Here is a 16,423-nt window from a genome sequence, read left to right as displayed (position 1 = left end):
ATGAAGGGGAGAGAGAGCTTGTGTTGGAAAAATCCAGTTTTACAGAGATGGGGCAACTGAGAGGTGTTTTTAAAAGGTTTTATTCCATTATCAATCTCGGAGAAGGGTGAGACAAAAGAGATGTAAAACTCAACACTATTTCAGCAGAAGCTAACTTATTTCTTTGTTAGAATACAAAGAAATAAATGTTATTAATATTTTATAACATTTATTACTGTTGTATAGGTTTTTCAGCCTATTAGCTTTTGCCACACAATGCTGCCAATACTTCTAACACCAATCACCTATTATTTTACTTCACGTGGTCTTGTTACAATGGATCTTTCACAGTTCTGATTTTCCAAAATACCTGGTCTGTTTGCAAAGCCATGGTTTGAAACTTGTTTCCAGTCCAATTTCTCCTCAACAATGTCTTCTCCGTTCCAGGGCCTTTCTGAGTCAGCACACCTTATCTCAGAGTTTGCATACAGATGTACAAGACTATGTGAGCTTTCAGCCAGGCTTTGAGAATCCTCTGAAAATCCATTTCTCACAAGCTTGGACAGAGGAAATGTGGGAGATTAAATCCCAAGGCGTGATGGAGTGGGAGATGTTTGGACCTACAGCAGCCTCACCATGGATCTCTCTCATCCCAGGGGATATTTTGCTATTCAAAATCACCCGAGGAACAGCAGCAAACCCCAGCCCACGAACATTCCTACTCCCTCCTGCCAAGGAAGGGATGTCACAGACCAACCCACCTCAATCACAGGGTAAAAGACTTGCTCCAGGCTGGAAAGAGTGAATTGATTGACACATTTTAATGATGAGGCTGATTTCCACACCACGGCACAGATTTTCCTGATGGGACCCACTGGCCTCCAAATTCCTGGCCTGTAAAATCCCTGTGTTTACTGCAAACTCTCTGTCTGATTTATCCACAGAGTCCACACCACAAATGCTCCATCTCCAGCCATAAACCTTTAAAATTGGAAATGGAGCACAGGGGATGGCAATGCAGAAGCAGAATAAAGGTAAAGAGGGTTGGTGTTTCCTTGTGGACTGAGGGAGTGAGGGCTCCTGGTTGTCCAGAGTGGGGGATACAACAGGATAACCAAGGTGAAGTGATGTGTTCCTCATGGGCTGAGGGCACAGATCCATCCCTGCTGCTCTGGCCCTCACAGAGAATGCAGGGTGAAGAACCAAGGGTACAAAAAACATGAGTTGGGACCAGCAAGATTTTGCCTTCCTGTGCAGAGTTTGCCTTCTGCTCTCACTTTGGCATCTAAGCTAGATCAACAAATACACATAATTAAGGGATATCTTCTCCCCTGTCACACAGGAGTTCTCCCAGCACCCAGGGATCTGGGCTGTCAAAGCAAGACACTGCTCCTGGCTGAGGTCATTGGCAGAAGATTCAAAGTAAAGTGTTGGTACACTCCAAGACAGAGGGAAAATAATTTGTTCCCCCATAGCAAGATATCCTCCTAATAACTAAGAGATTAATTTAAAGTCTGAAGCATAGGATGTTAGATTCCCCCTGTGAGTTTTTTTATTTTACATCGGCTGTTACAACTTCAGATGTTCAGGTTATCCTCATAAATGTCCGAGCCATCCTCGTGTCTGGCTGAGTTCCTGGCCTCATTGACATCTTATGGAAATGAGTCCCTCAGCCTAATTACACTTTGGAAGACAAGAGATTTCCTTTGCATTGAATATCTGTCTCATTCCTGTCTTCTGAGACAGAGAGAGCCATTCTCAGCCTACCTCTCTCATTTTACGTGCATCCTCTTGTCTCTGCCCCTCCCCCCCCCCTTTCCAATATACCAAAGTGTAATTTCATTGGCTTTATTTGCAGAAGACATTTCTCAGGAAGTTAATCCTTCTTATTTTTCCCCACAAAACCTCCCCTGTGTCCTCCTACAGATGTGGTGACCTTCCAGGTAAGTTGTGGCTGCAGTGATTTATATGATTGCAATGCCAGATGTTCTGTCATGTTCACCAGTTCTTTCCGTGTGCCATAAGGAAATGCCACAAGGATATGGTATAAGGAAGGACTTGGTCAGTAAAGCTATGGCATAAAATACCCAATGAAGTATCTGGGTAATTTTTGGAATACAGCTGTCCACGGATCTGGGGCCTCTGCTGGGCTGACTGGGTCCCTTCTTGGTATAATATAGTCAAATGAGAGCTCAAAAAAAGCCAGTGAAAAGCCTATTTTTGGTTTTTTTCCGTGATGTTTTATTCTGGGAGAGTTGATTTTCCAGCTGCCTGAAGCAGCCCCTGGTGTTGCCAGAGTTACTGGGAGAATCTGATGGGTGAGGAACTTTGTAGAAGATGCTCTGAACTTCTTAGGGTAAGGATAGGTAAACATGGGACATAAATGGGTGTTAAATATGTACAGAAAAGGGATGGCTCCTTGACCCAGAAACTCTCCAACCAGCCCCTCAGAAATTTAGGGATAGGCTGTGTCACTGACAGTCCCTTGTGCTCTGTATTCCTTTCCTTTAAGCAAGATTTCTCTTAACGGAGCTGATTTGGCTTAAGCTGAAGACTGAGTCGAAACAGGCTACAAGACACTGCAGAAAGATCAAAGGGAGTTAAAAGTGAGTGAGAAAAGGGAAATGCACGAGCAGGAGAGGGGAGCAGCATGAAAGGGGGGCTCAGGTGAGAGTCTAAACCACGTTGTTCACATAAAAGGGAAGTCTGCAGAAACTCTGTTATTGTCCATGTGATTTTCTCCCAATCTGAGCATAGAAGCGAGAAGCAGAGGAACTTCTTCCCCATGTTCCATTAAAATGCCTCTCATTTTCTCTCTGCCGCTGCTAATTTCAGAGTCATTAGGGGAGCAACTGCCAAGACACCTTTGTCTGAAGTGCTTTTGTGAGACCAGATCTCCAAACCTGCAGGGTGAGGACGGCTCTGCCACCCTCTCTGGTGACCCTGGGACACTGAGTGTTCACCCTGAGCCAGCAGATCTCACTGTGAAGGCCAACAACAGACACCAGGTTTTAGTCCACAGCAGTTTGGAGTAACCAAACAGAGGCAATTTCATGACTCCCAGCTGGGGCTGTTCCAGCCCTGGAAATGTTCAGGGACAAACTAGATGGGGCCTGGAGCAACCTGGGATAGTGGAAGCTTGCCCATGGCAGGGAGTTAGAGTTAGATGACCTTTAGGATCCCTCATCATGAAAAAAAATTCCTTCCTTATCTCCATTCTGATACAACTCAGTCTAGAATCCTATAATTCACCTTAAAACCCCAAAGCAAACCCATCTACCACTTAGAAACAAACAAATAAACAATCAATAAACCCAACTCAACCCACAGGGGTGAGATCTATAAGTTTTATCTCTCCATTTCCTTACAAATCACTGACTTGGGCAGACCTGAAGAGCTGGGTGAATTTTGATTGACCTGACACCTGCACTTATGGATAAGAAGCTCCCAGAGCAGCTCAAGAAGAGATGAAACAGTGCCAGGCCTATTTAAAGCAGTGGTTTTAAATTTAATTTCCTAGCTGGGGGAGTTGGGGGAGGGATAGAAGGCAACAGCTGTCTCATTATACCACAGAGGGTTCCTTAAGTGAAAACTGAATAGATTAGTCATGGAGAAAATTAAGACAAGGTCTTTAAGCCATCAATATCTCCCAATTTGAGTGCAGGAGGAAAGGGAGTTGGTATTTTACTTCAATCTCCATGTCTGGGGGTTCAAAGTTTATTTTTAAATGTGTCTCAGAGCCAGATGTGAAATATTTTCTTTGCCCCACTTTTGTTTAAAAATTTCCAATCCAGCAATGATGTTTTTCCATCAGTCCCAGAACCAGTGTGTGGGATTGGAGAAGCTTTCAGAAGACTGCATTGCATTTTTGGTGGATTATTTGAGTTTTCCTTCCAAGCAGAAAGTCAGGATCAGTTCTGCCTCCCATCAAAAGATTGTATCATAGCCAATGTCTGCAGATCCATCTCATCACTTCAACAGAAAGACCTGCAGGTGTCAGGAGAGACGTAAGCATGGTTTGGGGGTGTTTTTGATGGTTTGGAGACTCCCCTGAGCATTTGCATCTCACCACCAGCACTATGGGGAAATGATCATTGAATGGTTGGTTCTTCTGACCACCGGTTTGAGGCTGTCTTGGTTTTCCCAAGGAGCTTCCCTTGGAATGGAGAATGTAAACCCCCTCCCTCCAAATTATTATTATTTTGCAATTAGGGTGCTTTCAGGCAAAGATATGGGAGTAGGAATGACAGTTCCTTACTAGGAATATTAAGAATACAAATGTAGTAGTACAAAAAACCAAGCAAGCAAACAAACCAACAAAAATCCTAGAAGCCCTGACAGAGTCAGAATACAACCTGATGCCCTGTTGGTCAGGGTGTTGGGAGCAGCCCAAATAAATCTTCCTGCACTAACAGATGTGGTTCTGTTGGAGTAGAGATGATCCTGTAGAAGGGTCGAGTGGTGGTGAGATAGGCCTGGTTTTCCTCTGGGAATCCAGTGCAGACAGGCTGTGCTGGAGCTCCAAATATCAGCTTTCATCCAGGTGGAAATGCTGGGCTCCTCCCCCTAGTTGGAGCATCTCCCAGTGGGATGATGGAATTGTATCAGTCATGCAGTGAGCCTTGATGGCCCATGAACAGCAGATATCCCCAGAAGGGAGGATGGATCATGGAAGAGATAAGAACACTGCCCCACCTGGTTTAAACAGCTAGCCCATTAACAGATGACACCCACCCCTTCACCACCTGAGTTATGAGGAACGGGTTATACAAGAGCTAAAGAAAACACCTCCCCAACCAGTTTCAACAGATGGCAAATAGAATACACATTTTTGGTTACATTTTGCAACCCAAGACAGAGGTGGTGGCTCTCATGTCCTCCAGGGAACCACAGGGTGGTTAAGATTGGGAAGGAGCAGTTGGGGTCATCAGCTCCAACCTCCTTTCCTCATGCTGGCTGTGCTCCAGACTCCAGTCAGGTCTCCAACTCTTTCTCTCTTTCTTGTCCTCTTCCTGCTCCCCCTTGGCAGCTCCCCAAAAGATTTGACACAGCAAGATGAAATGTGGTAGAGAGGGAGGCCCAAATGGACCTTTGCCAACTGCCCCAAATAATTTTTGGTCACACCAATTGCCAGTTTGGGGTGATCAAGCAGCCAAGGCATTCATTGGTAGAGAGGATGTTGCGTGAGCATGTCAAGAGCTTTGCTGAGGTTAAGCTGTCTCACATCTGCTGCTGCTCCCCTGACCCACGGGGGTCATTACACCGTCATAGGAGGAAATTAGGTTGGTTGGATGTGATTTGTTCCTTGGAAATTGAGGCCGGATGCTACTTATCCCCTTACCATTCTCTAGGTGCTAAGAGACAGATTGCTTGACTCTTCACTCCCAAGATTTTTCTGAGCACTGAAGCCAGGCTGATTTTTCCCTAATTCCCCAGACTCTCTTTTCCTTTTACTCTCTTTCAGGAGGATGATGTATTTGCTAGGTGATAATAGCTTTACATTTCTACCAGACCTTTAGGTTCAAGTTGACAGAGGGTTGTTCTGCAGCGCTGAAGGTCCTTCCCCTGGGATGTGGGATCTTCATCATATGAAGATTCAGTGATTTTAGTTGCCCCATCCTGGAGCCAAGTGGGGCAGCTCTGCCCCAAGCTGAGGGGCTCTGTCTGGTGCAGTTTCTCAGGAGAAACTCTGGGAAAACCAGCTCCTTGTTTGCTTGAGTTTAAATCAAAGCAACCTGTTACTAGGCAAAAGCTGTTACGAAAGAAAGGCAGAGAAATAAAAATGTACTCAAACTCCCTTTTTTCTTTTTTTTTTTTTCTTTTTTTTTTTCTTTTTGGTTGTCCAACCTAAGTATCATCTCTGTAAAGATTTTAATTTTTTTTCCTTTAATAACGAGCCGCCGCATTGTTCTCTCCCTGCGCCCTCATTGTTGTGCCCCTGAAAACACAATTAGAGTAGATGGAGTATTGCTAATTTCGTTTTGAAGGATGTATTGTGGGGAATTAAAAAAAATAAAGGAGAGGGGGGGACCTTGTGCTCACCGCTGTTGCTGCGAACAAAAGCAGGCAGGGTTCAGACAATTGTCTGCCTGGGATGGGCTCTTGTTTCCTGCCTGAAGAGAATGAGCAGGACACAGAACAAAGCCCGGGCTCAACGTCTCCTGGAGTATGCTCCGATGGCCAAAATGTGAGGGTTGCTGTGTGTGAATAGCACGAAACAAAGGAGATTTTAATTGCAAACATTGATCATCCCCTTCGGTCTCTGGCAGGGGTTGCTATGGCTTCATCACTTGGAAGCTTTGCTCGCTGAAACTTTGCAAACGTTTTTTAGGGGGCCTCCATCATGTGACCTTGTCAAAATGACAGAAAGTTGTTTTCCCCCTCCCCCCCCCAACAATAACAATCCAGCTTTTCTTTTCCTCCTTCTTTTTCTGTTTTAAGGTTGTGGCAAAACCCCGTTAGCTGCGAGCCTGCCGAATTTTCACTCTCATCTGACCAAGCTGCAAGAAACCAGGACTCCTGTGACCTCAGGCTAAAGAATAAGGTGGTCTCTGACTTTTTCCCTGCTCATAAATTCTGTTTGGGTAGATGAAGGTAGCAAAAGGTCTGTGTTGTGGCCTCGCCAGAGATCTGCTAGCTGGGAGCTCTCCTGGGAGGCCAGGAGAGAGATTGCATCTGCCTCCTGGAAAACCTCTGCAAATACCAGGCTGCAGAGCAAATGGAGCAGGCACAGCCTCCTGTGAGCACTTGGCCAAGGAAGGGGGACGTGGGGCAGGCAGTGAAGGTGGGTAATGAGTAGCTCTGGGTCTGCCAAGCACACAGAAATGGGAACCAAACAATCCAGGAGCAATGCTCTGATCCTTCGTGCCTTGCATCCACACTGCTGAGCTCCCCCGGTCTCCACATCAGGGTGTTTTTCTGTTGGGAACGGCCCCAGAATGGGTTAGCCCCTGAGCTTGGCTGGAGTGGGATTCAGGGAAGTCCTGTCCACAGAGACAGGGAAGTCTCTGACCACAGAGCCAGAGCCATTGCTGAGAACATGGGTGGTGAAGGATCAGTGCTTGGTTATAGCCAGAGCTTCGTTAGGTCGGTGATAGCTTAGTTGTGATGTTTGTCTCAGATATGAAACTTTTCCTAGCTACTTTTACAGTGAGGACAGCAGGGAAGATGTTAATGAGGAGCAGCATCATGCCTTGGTTACAATATTTACACACTCAGAGGCACCTGAGGGCTGCAGGACAAAGCTGAAGGGAAATAACGGAGAGAGAATATCAAGACATGCTGTTCAGGAGCTCTGGAGTGCTCCAGCACCTCTGTCCAGCACGGCTCAAGGTTTCCTGACAGCAGCAGAGCTAAGCTTAAAGCTCTCCTCCTTTGATGCTTTTTCTCTGCAGTGTCATTCTGACTGCCTTTCCTCTTCCATAATAAAATGTGCCCTCTCACTTCTCCTTCCTAAACATCTCCTGTCCCTCTCTGTGCTCTTTTGTCTCTGTCCTTTGTTTGTTTGTTTGTTTTTCTAGACAACCCAAGGGTATTTTTCCTGAAGATTCATCTGGCTTGAAGGTACACTTACCTGTGTCCAATGAAGCTTTGATCCTTTCACCATCACTGGAGGGAAGAAGGCACATTCGTGGAATGTTTAATTCAAGTCCCCATCTGAAGCAGATCAAGGAAACTGTGTTGGGTGACGTGAAATCCAGCCTGGCAGGGTACCTGTGACCTCCTCAAAAGACAGATTTTGGGAGGGACAGCACTGGCAGAGGATCCTGAGCTATCTCCTGCTCTGCATCTTTAGTCTGTTTGCCCTGGAAATTGTAGCTGGAGGTTCAGGTGTGAGTGAACTGGACAAAGGCAGCCTGGCAAGTTCAGCTGTGGCTTGCTCATTAAAGTTTCCTTCCACCTTTCTTCAATTTAAAAACATTTTTATGAGGTTTTCCCTCTGCAGATAACTGTCCCTCACACAGCTCCCACTTCCTGGGCCCAAAGCATCTCTGAAGTGAGGAATGCTGGTCTGGAACTATGCTGCAGGCTTTGCTAATGTCAAAGTACATCTGGGTTTAGCCACAAATGTAGCTCTGGTTGCTGTCAAAACTCCTGTGTGCCCCATCTTCTCACCCAGCAAGAGCTTTCCATCAGCTTCCTCCAGAGCCACAGGGGAGTCTCTGCCAGGGCCATTGGTGGTGGAGGCTGAGGACTTGCTGTGTGCAGTGGTACAGGAGAGGAAAGCAGTGCTAGGAATTACACGTTTGGTGTTGTGGCACTGGGGGAAGGAAAAAACCCTCAGTCTCACACAATGCTTGATGTTGTCCAAGGTGAAAACACAGGGTGAATAATTCCAGGCCAGAGTTTGTTGTGTAACCCTAACCAAAACCTTGGCTCCATTTAGAAACCTTTTGTAGGGTAAAAAGAGCAGCAAAAGTCTGACTGTTGATGCTCCAAGGGCTGGAGCAGCTCTGCTCTGGAACCAGCTGGAGAAAACTCCAGGGAGAGCTCAGAGCCATTTCCAGAGCCTAAAGGGGCTCCAGGAGAGCTGGAGAGGGACTGGGGACAAGGCTTGGAGGGACAGGACACAGGGAATGGCTTTACACTGACGAAAGGCAGGTTTAGATTAGATATTAAGAAGAAATTCTTTACTATGAGGGTGGGGAGGCCCTGGCACAGGGTGCCCAGAGAAGCTGTGGCTGCCCCTGAATCCCTGGGAGTGTCCAAGGCCAGGTTGGACAGGGCTTGGAGCACCCTGGGATAGTGGAATGTGTCCCTGCCTGTGGCAAGGGATGGGATTGGAGGATCTTTAAGGTCCCTTCCAACCCAATTCCCTGTGATTCCCTGTTTCTGTTTGGCACTCTGGCCGTGCAGAGCTGTCAGACTGGGACACGGACACTCCCAATAATCCCCCTCCTTCACCAAGTCTCTCCATGCACGAGGTCATGGGGATATCAACACCAATAAAGGTCCAGGCTCTGACAAAGCAAAGGCCTCTTTGCTGATGTGCAGCAGACACAGGGCAGAGTGCCTGGCTCCTGTTAACCCCTGACACCTGCTTTCTGAGCGGTCCTGGTGGTTTGTTTATGGAAAACAGACCTGATGTGTCCTGGGAATCTCAGCGGCTCCCCGGGGTCTTCAGTGCAGTGCTGGGGCTGTGTGTGGGCCTGGCTGTAAAGCAGCATGGGAAAGTACAAATGCTACTGCAGGGAGCGCATTTATAATAAAATTTAGAATGTTTTTCAGTCATTTACACAGAGACCTGCCAAATATCTGGAGTTTGTCTCTGATTTTATTTGGAGTTTCTGTGTGCGTGTGTATGTGTGTGCAGGCACAAGTTCTGGCTGGGAGATGCTGTTGCTTTAAATTCCTACCAGCATTTGCAAGTTTCCAGCCCTACAGGGACAATTTCACAGAATAACTCCAGTTCCCTGTAAACGTTTCAAGCCTTTATTCAGCCCAGCTCAATTCCCAACAAGCCCTTTTGCCCCATATTCCTTATGGACTGGCTCTCCATAGCTCCCTCTGTAGCACTTTCCTTAAGCTGAGTGGCTGAGTCTCAAACAAACAGGGAATTTAGGAGGGAAGTTTAATCTTCCTGCATCTGGGCTTTGTTTCCCAAAGAGCCACGAGCACAGCAAAATGCTCATCATTTTCCCCAATCATTCCCAGATTTGTGAAGGGGCTTTGAATTCCTTGGATGCTTGAAGAAATCACCTCACTCAACCATTCCTGTTCCAATAAAACACTAAATGGATTTACTTTGCTGAAAAAAAAAAACACAAACCAACAAGCAAAAACAAAAACAAAAAAACCAACAAAAAACCCAAAACAAGCCAACTCTGTGAATGGCTTTTTATTATGTTTGACTTAATGCTGGCATAAATTCTCCCAAATTTATTTCAAGTTTGCTTGAAAACCTCATTTGCCTAATTGTAATAATAAAACAACATCATATGCAGATGTCTCCTGTCTTTTTAAAACTCAATTTATTTTCAATTAGCAGTGATTCAGTGCTTGGTTTTTGGGGGGAGGCACGTGGATGGCTGTTGGGGGAAAGGTGTGTGCATCAGGTGGCATCTCAGAGTTGTTAGAAAAACAGCAAATTCGATCACAAGGGATACACAGAACCCATTGCCCTGGTCTGGCCATGTCAATCTGCAAGAGATCAAATCCAAAGCACGAAACGAATATGATCTGGGAGACTGGGAAGTGTCAGGAGAAGAATGAATGGACTGTCCAAAGGGCCGTGACATGGGCAGGTGCTGCCTACCAGTCTTGGGGAGGTCTGGACCACATTGTGAGTCATTTGGGAGATGCAGCCATGCAAATTAGGGGAAATCCAGAGAATATGATGAGATTATAAGAGGAAATGACTCCACTTTAGCCTGCTCCAGACAACACTGAGAATCCTGCTCTGCTCTTTACTCCACAGCTGATGGAGGGCTGAGCACCTCAGTTAAACCTTGCAGGCACTGCTTTGGGGAAAATAAATGGCATCAGCTTCATTTAAGAGAAACTGAGACAGAGCAACTCTGCCCATGGCAGGGGCCACGAGGAGAGGTTGGAACTGGATGATCTCTAAGGCCTCTTTCAACTCAAACCATTCTGTGACTCTGTGGTTATGTGAACTCACTGACTGTACTGTGGCCGCACTGAGTAACAGGATTATACAGAGTTACGAGACAAACCCTTTCTCTCCATGTTGTGGTTGTTAACAGGCTCTAAATAAGAGTCAAAACTGAGCTGGTGTGGAGCAGAGCTGCCTTCACCTGCTGTAGGATTTGAAGTGACTTGAACCAGGCTGAAACCAATGTAGCTGCAGCAGATCTGGAATAAAATTATCCACCTCCCTGACATGATGCCTTGGGAAGTCTGACCTGGAACAGTGACTGGACAGTGCTAAGAGGATAAAGTAGGTATTTTTTAAAAGGCCTTTAAGGATACAGTGGTATCCTTGGGCAGTACAAGAGCCTGGCCAGGGCTACACCCAAGGTGGACCCAAAATGGTCACAAAATGGATGACTGGTCACAAGGTCTCACACTTTTATAAGTTTTGGTCCATTTGCATATTGGGGCTGATTGCCCAATTACAGCTTGAAGTTATGAAGCTCCATCCTCCTTGTTCTCTCCCCTCAGCCCTCTGTTGTTTGTGCTTTTTTGGGCTTGAAACTTCTTTCCATTGTCCTTGGTCTCCAGCAGGAAAAGGATCTGTTTTGTCTCCCTCCTCCGTGAAGAGAGTTTACTAACTCTTAATATGAGGCTCAGAGCTACACCCCTGGGCAGCACAGAATCTGAAAAACATGAAAGCTCAAACTTAAGGCATCAGACAGACACCTCTGAAAGTCTTTGATGCAGCACATGGAAGAAGCAGAGAAGCTGCAGCATGGCTGAGGTGCTGTGGCTTTGCTTCTTCGCTTCTCCCTGCTGGGATAAATGAGGCAGAGATCTTCCAGAGAAATCAGCATTTTCCTGGCGTGTGTTTGTACAGGAGAGGTCAGACAGGGCTTGCAAGAAGCGCAGGAACATGCAGGGAGAGCAAACCACCACTGACCTTTGCAGGTGTTTGCAGAGTCACATTGGTCATGATGCCCTGGCATATGGTTGGAATTCGAGCCCTTGTACAGCCTTTGGCTACCTTGAGCTGTGCTGAATGAGATGCAAATGAATTGTGATGAGCATGTGGAATTCAAGGAAATGGCTATAAATAATGCATATGACTTGCTCAGGTTTGTAGGTTTCCCAGGCAGAAGTGTTGTGTAAATCATTTAGGGCCAGTGCAAGGTGCCAGGTCAGTGTTTGTGCAGAAAGAGGCTCAGGTTTGTGCCCCACAGCAGCAGTACCCTGAACAGAACTGCCACCTTCTCTCTCCAATTTATCATCCCAAGACTTTTCAGCCCTTGAACTTTCCCAAGACACTCTTGAAGAGTGTCCATCAGTGCCAGCTGCCACTGTGGTGTTCTGAGATGGTCAGCAGAGTGGTGGGAACAGGCTGGAGAAAAAAAAATTATTCAATAGGTTCTTAAAATTGTAGTATCACAGACTGGTTTGGGTTGGAAGAGACCTTAACAATCATCCAGCCCCAGCATGTGCCACAGGCAGGGACATTTTCCACTATCCCAAGTTGCTCCAAGCCCTGTCCAACCTGGCCTTGGACACTCCCAGGGATCCAGGGGCAGCCACAGCTTCTCTGGTCACCCTGTGCCAGGGTCTCATCATTTCACAGGGTGCTCAGCAGCCACCAGCTGTCAACCACCAACCCTACCATCCCTTCTGCCCCTGAGGACATGCTGTTATCCAAGACAAGAGAGTTCCTTTTTCCCATGCCTGGTCTTTCACTCCCTCAGCCTCACTCAGCTGGGAAAGAGGGATGGAGGACTCTCCCAGCCATGCTCTCACCACGGGAGTTCTGCTCCCTGTCTGGTGGTTTTAATTGCTTGAAAAAAATCTGACGGGGGTTTTGTGCACCCTGAAACTCGTCCATTCCTTCCAGGTGCATGAGCTGATGTAGCAGATGATTCCTCCCTCCCTTTGTGCTGCAGATGAGCTGGGAGAATTCATCCTCTCAGCCCCTGCACGGAGCTGTAAAGCACCTTGTAACTGGGTCACTTGAAGGTTTCCAACTCCGAGTGTCTGGGTAAAATCCAACCCTGTGCCGACGTGCGAGGGAGCAGATTAGAATTGGGAATTAATTTGCTTTGGTTTCAGCTCTGTGAAATTTGTGAAAGCAGGGAAGTCTGGTCCTGCAGTCCCGAAGGAAAGACCTGCTGTTGACTCCAACATCCTGGCTTCTGCCATGGGACTGGGAGGTTTCAGAGCCATCTGCCAAAGGGCAGAGGGATCCACGCCTGCTGACTGGGGCACCAACATGAGGCTGAACACGCACAGAACTCACACAGAGGCTGGGAGAGCCCTTGCATGCAAATTACTGCAGGATTAGTGCTTTTAGCATCAGGGTGAGGCTTTTCCTGAGTCTGGCAGGTGAAAATTCAGACACATTTTCATGTGCCTCCTACCATGGTTGAGTTTTGGTTAGAAGCATTGAAGAGAAAACTTAAAATCAGCTCCATGCCATCTCTTTTAACCTCTCCCTTGGAAAGGTCATTTATGGAGTCGACTTAAATGCAATATTTAAGGCTGGATAGCTGCAGCTGAAGCAATAATGTCTCGTGAAATGCTTGGAGCAATCAGAAATCTCCATGTCCTATCAGCCAGTTTATTTTACGATGTCCCTGGACAAAGAAAAATAAAAAGTCGACTTTTGCAGTTATGTTGGCAGGAGAAAAAAGTCTCATGTGGGGATGGGACTTGTAATCTTGCTTGTTCTTGGTCTGCAAATCTGGTCCTTCTGAGCTGAAATAAGACATTTCTGCAGCTCAGCCTGAGATGGTTTTACAGGCTCTTTTCTCTGAGGGTTTCACAACAAGGATTTCAGGGAGTGGTCAAGCTCCCAGGAGACACAGGAAATTCTGTTTAAACATAAAAAGAAAACAAATTATTTTTACTGAGAGGGTGATCCAACACGGTTATGGGTTGCCTGGAGAGGTTGTGGACTCTTCATCCATGGAAATACTCAAAACCCAATTGGACACAGCCCTGAACTTGGTTGAACTCTTCCTACCTGAACAGGGGGATTTGACCAGATGATCTCCAGAGGTTCCTCCATCCTCCAGCAGTTTGAAAATGGCAAATTTTAACTATTTAGATCAAACTTTCTTCCACAGGTCCTTAAGAAGAGAAGAATTCAATCTCACCCTGTTCTCACAACTGCTCTGTGGCACAGACACAAGGAATGATGAAAGCTCCAGTGCAGGGAGGCGATGGAGCTGAGGAGATGAAGATGTGTTTTTCTGTCTGTCAAACTGACTGCTGAGCAGGAGGACAGGACTGGTGCAAACCAGCTCATCAACCAGACACAAAAATGGGAAATCTGGTGTGTTCCAGCTGTTTTACCAGCACTTCCTGTGGATTTGCACAGCATCTTCCAGTGGCTGCAGCTGCTCACTAGCACTTCTCCCTCTGCATTTGGAGTGTTTTAGCAAGCCAGCTGCCAGAATCCAGCTGTTACAGACACACCCAGCCTGCCAGCCTGCTCGTGTTACCTTTAACAGCAATTTGTGCTTCCTCATCAGGGGGCTGAGGCTGGTCAACCAGCCTGGGCACCTACCTCAGATTGACTTGTCTGCTCAGTTACTGACAGCCCAGAAGAGAAGGCAAATGTTCATTCAGTTTAGATGATCCCAGCCCAACTCTAAAAAAAAACCCCTAATCCAGAAAAACAGAGGAAAAAAACCCAATAAAATCTAGGCTGCTTTTCTATGAGACCATCTCCTTTCACTGGCATCCTATGCTTGGTCCTATTTTATTTTTCAGTCCCTTTGCTGCTCTGGTCTCCAGATTAAAGCTGATAGCAATAAAAGCCTTGTCCCTTAGCTTTATGGGGAAAATTATGTATCTGAATCCTGTAGTCTTTTGTTCAACCTTTCTTTTTAGTTTTTAATTTTTTTAAACCAACTTTTTAAACACCCACTCAGTTTTCTCAGTCAGACAAGTGTAGTCCAGACTAAATTTGACCTTAGTATTAAATGACCAATGTGTGGTATCTCTGTTTCTGTGCTGACCCCCTCTTTTCCCCTTATGTTCTCATTCCAAGCCTCTTTTGTTCCACCTGATTTCTAATCTGATTCCTTTCCTCCTCTTCCCATGAATGTTGACTGCAGCCTGCCCCGCTAAACAATTGAATTTGTAAACCAATATATATTGTAATTACAACCTGAAGCTGATTTCCGGGATGTTATCTTTGCCATGAGACTGTGAGGCTGGAAAATAATGAGCAGAGAAGGTGAGTTAGGATGGCTTCCAAGAGAAACTGGGAGAATTATCACAGGGTGACAACCTTTGGGTACAGGCAAGCATCATCCTAAACTAGAGATTTGGTTTCCCTCTCACGGGTTAAGCAGGGACTCTGGGTAAGGCTGTTGCTGATCTGATGAAAAGTCTTGCAAAATTTTCAGGAAGAGACAGGAGCTTTACACATCTACTACTTGGATTTCAGTGCTCCATCAGTTCAATGGCCCCAACCCTTTGAACTCTTGGACTTCCTGAAATCTTTGTGTTTGTTCACTGGTGACTCTCTCAAGCTGATCTGGAAGCCCATGTCACCTGATGTAGGTTGTGGGCCAGCAGAAGCCTGAAGATAACCAAAAAGAACCCAGAGTTTTTTCATTTTGTCTATTCCTCTGTCCCAGGACAGAGCCCATCCTCTCCTGGTTTCTGTACCTGCTTTCACTAACCTTTGACAAGGAGATCTCTACACTGTCAAAGGCATTTTCTTGAGCATTAAATATTCCCCCAATTTCTGCCCTGCATGTCTCTCTTTGCCATTTAAGATCGTTATTGTGTGTATAAGCAGGCACAGGGACCAGTGTTGCTCTGATAATGAAGGATTTTTTGCATGTTGAAGGCCATTCTCAAATTACCTCTCAGTCCTGTTTCCTTCTTCTGAGCAGCCCTGACTTTCCCAACAGGATTTATTTTCTGGGTCCTTTTGTGGCTTTTCCAGACACTCCAGTCACCCCTTTTTTTTTTTTTTTTTTTCTTTTTTTTTTTCCTTTCTTTCTTTTTTTTTTTTTTTTTTTTTTTTGTTTTGGTTTTTTTTTGGTTTGTTTTGTTTTTTGTTTTTTTTTTTTTTGTTTTTTTGTTTTTGTTGTTGTTGTTGTTGGGAGGAGCACAGCTTTTTCTGAAAGCTGTCATTCGCTGTCTCAAGAGAAACAACTTCATCCCAAGGACTTCATCCCATATCTTCCAGAAATTTATCCTGTTTTCTGTGCCAGCTTTCAAGCATCATTCTGAAACGCTGCCCCAACACACACAACACACTGCCCCAACAGATGTTCTGTCCTTGCTCAAATTGCTCCTATTTGCTTTTTCAGTCCATTTTCTCTGCTCCCTGTTCTTTCTCTTCCCTACCAGGTTTAGCACCAGGAAAGTGGGATGTTGACTTTTAAAGCTGGTTAGGGGCTGTAACAGAAACCAGGTGGATAATTGTGGCATGGAATAATAATTTGCCCATCAGTTGATTGCAGCTACTTTGAATTTGAAGCAATCCCTGCTGATGTTTCGCTCAGTGGATTGCTCAGAAGTGGTTTCCTGGACTACCTCTCACATCTGACAGCTGAGCTGTGCAGCCCAGCTATTTTAAAGGAAGAAATTCCCAGAGTCCTGCTCCCAGAATGTCCCTGGATTCAGGTGTTCACCCAGCATCAATCTCTGCTGGAGTGAATTTTAAGCAAGGACTTTTTGGGTAGCCCTGGAATGTGCTCCCACCACTCTGGGTGTGAGGAGGACCTGCTGCTCAGCTCCTCTGAGTTGCTCCCTCTGTGATGGTCTTGCAGCAGAGGATTTTTGGCTCTTTTTTCTTTTTCTGGAATGCTCATGGTCCATCTCCATGGCTCTTCTGTAG

At 46.0% G+C, this 16,423-nt stretch overlaps 1 long non-coding RNA gene across 2 annotated transcripts; it reads right to left on the bottom strand.

Moving 5' to 3' along the window:
* Nucleotides 1-3,189: 3,189 nt before the first annotated feature.
* On the bottom strand, nucleotides 3,190-7,745 carry LOC136290096 (uncharacterized). 2 transcript variants are annotated; one of them, XR_010720952.1, is made up of 3 exons: nucleotides 7,553-7,745; nucleotides 6,022-6,176; nucleotides 3,190-3,966 (listed from the first exon to the last, which is right to left on the bottom strand). It is a non-coding gene; the product is annotated as an uncharacterized lncRNA (long non-coding RNA). The 2 variants fall into 2 exon arrangements; XR_010720951.1 differs by lacking the exon at nucleotides 3,190-3,966 and adding an exon at nucleotides 5,228-5,917.
* Nucleotides 7,746-16,423: the final 8,678 nt, after the last annotated feature.

Source organism: Chamaea fasciata, unplaced genomic scaffold (assembly GCF_029207755.1).
Source record: "Chamaea fasciata isolate MVZ Bird 193981 ecotype frontalis unplaced genomic scaffold, bChaFas1.0.hap1 SCAF_5, whole genome shotgun sequence".
In the NCBI taxonomy this organism is placed as follows: Eukaryota; Metazoa; Chordata; class Aves; order Passeriformes; family Sylviidae; genus Chamaea; species Chamaea fasciata.
This window is presented reverse-complemented; position numbering and strand designations above follow the sequence as displayed.